This window comes from Pocillopora verrucosa, chromosome 13 (assembly GCF_036669915.1).
Source record: "Pocillopora verrucosa isolate sample1 chromosome 13, ASM3666991v2, whole genome shotgun sequence".
Taxonomy (NCBI): Eukaryota; Metazoa; Cnidaria; class Anthozoa; order Scleractinia; family Pocilloporidae; genus Pocillopora; species Pocillopora verrucosa.
This window is the reverse complement of record NC_089324.1, coordinates 8519842-8525210: the sequence shown is the minus strand read 5'-3', so window position 1 is coordinate 8525210 and position 5369 is coordinate 8519842. Positions and strand designations below refer to the sequence as shown.

Sequence of the window (5369 nt, the reverse complement as noted above, 5' to 3'; positions counted from 1 at the left end):
GCGTGTAAAGACAATAAATATCGCAACGATCAGTGCAATCATAATAGCGCCAGGACTTTGGACTTACTTCTTCGGAAGGATAGATCTCGAGTTCGAAGCCGACTAATTACGAAGAGTCCACGCCAATTTGCATATCGCAGAGCGCCCACAAGAACTCGTTTCTTCGCTATCGTGTATCCACGAGTTGAACAGTAGTAGCAGAAATTTTTTCAATTTTTTTTCAATGACTGTTACGAAAATATTTACTGCTCCAAGTATTTCCAGTATTGCCGTATAAACAAATAAATAGCCTAAGCCACCAAGAGGTAATTTAATTGTTGAAGACGATAACCAAACGTTCAAAAACACGCCAAAAAGCTTCCAGGGAGGGAGGGAAAGGCATATTGCTTGATAAAAGTATAAGTTAATACCCCAGATCTCTCCTGTGAATCTGTATTTGTTCAAATAATTCCCGCACAAAAATTACTATTCAGGCTGTTGATTCCAGGCCTAATATCACCCCTGTAGTACAGTTGACTCATGGTGAGCGACAGGTTTGCTTCCGCTCAAAAACCCCTTGTAAACACTTTGTCAATGAAATCCCACACAAGTACGCATTGCGGACCTATTTTTAAATAACTCCTTACACAGTAAGTCTTTAATGCTTTTATGTAATGTCATTAGTTTTTTAATTTTTACTATTTATAGGGCCATGGGTTCTTTAGTATATTGCTGCTTTGTGTAGCCCTTGTTAAATAAAGTTGATTACTATATTATTATTATTACATGTAAGTCAACTAAAATGAAAAAAATGTCAGTGAAGAAGCCGGTTTATCCAAAGTTTACACCAATCATTGTGTGGGAGCTACTGCCATCACTCTCAGCTTCAACGCCAGGATTTCAATCAGGACACCAAAGTGAGCAGTCTCGTGATTTACAACTCTCATCATTCGACCTTTTAACTCCACAAATGCAGCCAAATCTTTGGAGAGCCTTGCCTACTTCCATCAACATCCATAGCCAGAAATCAGAAGTTTCTCAGCAATTGATGTCGTTCCAGACCAAACAAGTGATGACAAAATAGCTCTCTCAAATTGGTTTTTACCCTGAAATTCAGTCCATTTCAGAATGACATCAAAGGATGGTTTTCTACTTTCATCTCACAATTTCCTCATGATTGAACAATGGCACTAATTGTTTACACATACAAAGCTCAGAAACAGCCTTTTTTGGTGAATTTTAGGATACGTGATTACATTTACTTTGATTGTATTGATGAGTAAGGTCGTACCACAGGTTGTGCAATGGCTGGTTTTTACACAATTGTTTCTTTCATCGTCTGGTCAAGTAAGACTATACAAACATTTTTGGTTCAATAAAAGGGAACTCTTTCGATAATTGCCAGGAGCATCCACTATTTGTCATCCCTGAAATTGCAAATGTAATGATTAATGTGTAATAGTTAACCATGATTGTGTAACTTCCGTTGGGTTATGAGATGCAAATAGCTCAGCAGATCAAATTTTCTTAATCGAGCGACAAGATAACACCTGTGAATATAGAGTTCTAAAGCCGTTACGTCACGTTACCATGGGAGCAGAATTTTCTGTTCTAAACAAACGTGCTCAGAGCCAAAATGGCGTCGCTTTCAATCGCTGCACTGATATCTTTCTTCGCTGAAGAAAAGAAGTCAATCGAACGAGGAGAAAATCATTACAGATCTGAACACATTGAGTCATTTTCTTACCATCAGGGTATTTTACGCGGTGAGGTTCAAGCAAGTATGAAGAAAAAGGTCTATCGAGTCACGGTGAGTTTAGAGCCACCAATCGCATTAAGAAGCCTAAGGAATATTTTTAAATATCTTTTAAGTACCTTCTTGTTATCTACTCCCCCAATTTAGAAATATATATTTTCGATCTTGTCGATTTCCCTCATCAAAAAAGCCAGGCTGAGGCTTAAATCGTACAGATTATGATTCATATGAAATAGTGTTACCAAGACATTTATGAGTTCACCTTGTTTGAACTTTTATCTTAATTACCACTTAGATTTACCTGGATGACCACTTCAACATAAAATCCACGGAGTGTGAATGTCCAAAGGGAAAATTCAAATGCAGTCACGCGGCGGCTCTTTTTATAAATGGGATTCACAACTTAAGCCGCACAGATATTGAATGTCAGTGGAGGAAAAAGAAGTCTAATACCTCCCTGTCTTTACAGGCAGTCGAAGAACTGTTCCCTCTGCCAAAGAATTATGTGGCGATTACTCGATCTCCCAACACAGAAGATCGTCAGGCACTATATGGAAGCTTAAAGGCATATGGGAGGTTCACTGGTCTTTGCTGGCTCATGTGCCCAGAGCCTGCTCCCCAAGCCAAATTGCCTGTGCCAACAATTGAGGAAATCATCTACTCAGAGGAGTTTATCCAAACAAGAGGTACACAGCAACAATTGGACTGTTTGGTTCGGAAAGCCAAACTCACAGAAGCAGATATCCTGTTAGTCAGTCAGATAACTGTAGGCCAACGAGACAACCCAACCTGGCATCTTGCAAGGAGGGGACGGCTTACAGCAAGCAATTTTGGATCCGTTCTGCATGCCAAAAGAGTGACCCCTTCACTTCTCAAACGGCTCCTTGGAGAGTATGACATATCAAGAGTTAAGGCAGTACAATGGGGGGTAAACAACGAGGCAGAAGCGATTAAGGCATTTACCAATTTAACTGCAAAAACTGTACAGGAAACTGGGTTATGGCTGGATGGCTCTGGGATTCTTGGTGCTTCCCCAGATGGAATTCTGCTTGAAAAAAACTGAAAGTGGTCAGTATGCTTTAAAGGAAGAACATGTCTACTGGCATCAGGTCCAAGGGGAGATACATTTTGCTCAAAGGAAGCTTTGCTATTTTGTTGTGTGGACATCTAAAGATGTAGTTGTTTTGAAAATAGCAAAGGATGAAGGCTGGAGTGGAAACATTTCTAAGCTTACTCAGTTTTATTTTGAAGACCTCTTCCCAAAGGTTGTAGAGGGACAATTATAGGTTTCCAGATCTATTACTGCATGTAATTATTTTTTAAGAAATAATAATTTTCAGGAATCATTAGGAGCCCTTTGGTGTTTAGTCTTCACTGATGGCATGTTGTTGTGGAATTTCTTGAGATAGGGAGGCTTTTCAGATGGAGGGTATTGGGAGCTCAGGTGTACTTTTAAGTTCACTCTAGTAACTTTAGGAACACAGATCTTCAAATCCCAACAGGGCTCTCCTGGTTTACTCAAACTAACTTTAGAAACAGTTACAGTTTTTGCACTTCATTGTTTCACAGTTGAGCTGTACTGCTCTGTTGTAGTGAACTGTTGTTGGGCTGAAATTATACATGCATCCATAAATTCAACAATGATAGCAGATTTACTTTTTGAATAAAACAAACAGATCAACATGTATTTTACAAAGTATTCAATTTTCCTTATATGAAAAATAATTAGTTCATTAATCAAATTCATATCCTTCACAGCCCTCTTTGATCAGTGGAAACTGCAGATTAACAAGTGAAGCACAGAGTTGAAATATTATATCTGCATGACAACGTAAATATGAGGGAATAAAAGATAAAATCTTGAAATCTTTGAGCCTAGCATTTGCCCTCTCAACATGAATTCTGCATTTTGCTATAACTTTTGTTGCCCTTGCTTCACTCTCAGTGAATGTACCATTGTTTAAAAAAGGTGGTATATTTACTGAAACACCATTTGGTACAAGATCCTGTATAACAAAACCTTTGTCAGCAAAGACCATATCTCCAGCAGTAAGGTGATTTAAAAATCCTGATTTCTGCACAATTGCTTTGTCAGATATTGACCCTGGATAAAGTTTGCTGACATAAGTAATAACACCATTTGGCGCTACACCCACAATAACCTTGAAGGAATGCATTCCCCTATAATTTGAATACGTAGCATTCTGCTGGCTCATAAGCCCAGGTGTGGCAATCTCTATGTCTGTACAATCTATCACTACTCTACATGAACCAAACTGACTAAAAGATGATGGGGCACACAGCTTGTTCTTATCCCTAGATGGGATGGATGCCATGAGGTCAATAAATAGAATTGAGTGTAAGACATGAATGAAAGTTGTTACAATATTTGCTATTGTAGATACACTGCAATTGAATAACTGTGCAAGGTGAAGATTTGTGTAATTCTGTCTGACTTTCATTAATGTTATAAATATTTGTTCTTCAAAACTGATTGATTGCACTCTCCAGCCAGCAAAGTAATTGATGGATTGTTTAAACCTAGCTGCATAGTTGACAACAATTTGAAAAACTTCCTTTGTTGGCAGCCCAGTTTCCATCTTCAAAACCTCCTCACTCATTTTCGAAACTGTGTAATGTTTTTGCACATAGTAATTTTTTCTCTTTGATCAATCATTTCCCTTTTTGCCTGCTCCAACTCTGCTTCCAGTATAACTTCTTTTCTTGTTGATTCAAGTCTCTCCACGCTGCCAGAGGTGCCTTGTTCAAGTTCTTCTTTCTTCCTTGCAGCTTCTATCATTTCTTGTAGGGTCTGTTGTGATTCGATTTTTTTCTTTTTGGCTTTGCTTCTTCTGCTGGGAAAAGTTTGTCTTGGTTCCTCTTGAAAATCTCAGGACCATTACTTTTTTTTCCTTCTCTGAAATGGCAACTACAGACTCTGGAATGTTTTCCTGGCTCTCTGTCTTCTCTCCTATAGCAAAAAGGATAATTTCAGCTTTATAATTCTTTCTGATTACTGTGCTATTAGCGGAGGATTTTTATCTTGCAGCTTCTATCTTATAAAAATTTCTAATTAAGAAGACAGTTCTCTATCTGCCTGTTTTAACACTGCAGGGTGACCATTAAGTATCAACAACCACACCAAAAGCTCTCACAACTGATTTCCGTCATTGAGTCAAATGTTGGCTCGTGGCTTCTAGGGAACCGATTTTGAAGTTGGAGTACAAGAAAAAGGAGTCTAAAAATCAGTAAGATTTATATAAGCTTAATCAGTTTCATAACAAAGATGGCGACTCCACAACCGCAATAAATTGCGTAAGCATACTTTTCTCCTGGACAGAAAAAGTATTGAAATAAAACTCTTACTAACCTCAGTAGGTGAATCCATCTTCTATATTCCTTCAGCTTTTTTTCCTTGCTAGGGAATCCGAAGAAGCTACACGTGTGACTTTCCGAGTGATGGTTGCAATCAGGCGCAAAGCAGTGCACCATTTTAATCGTTTCGATCGCCTTCGTTTCTCAGTTTTAGATTTCTATGACCTACAGCGTTAATAACAATGTAACTGAACCTTATTCTAAGCTTCTTTGAACCGTTCCAAGCGATGATTACACACTTGACCTCAGCAACGCATAG

The 5369-nt window shown here is 38.4% G+C and overlaps 2 pseudogenes; one reads left to right on the top strand and one right to left on the bottom strand.

The window, feature by feature from the left end:
* The first annotated feature begins 1589 nt into the window (after nt 1-1589).
* Nucleotides 1590-3087, top strand: LOC131774383 (uncharacterized; annotated as a pseudogene).
* Nucleotides 3088-3468: 381 nt separating this feature from the next.
* Nucleotides 3469-5369, bottom strand: LOC136277709 (uncharacterized; annotated as a pseudogene).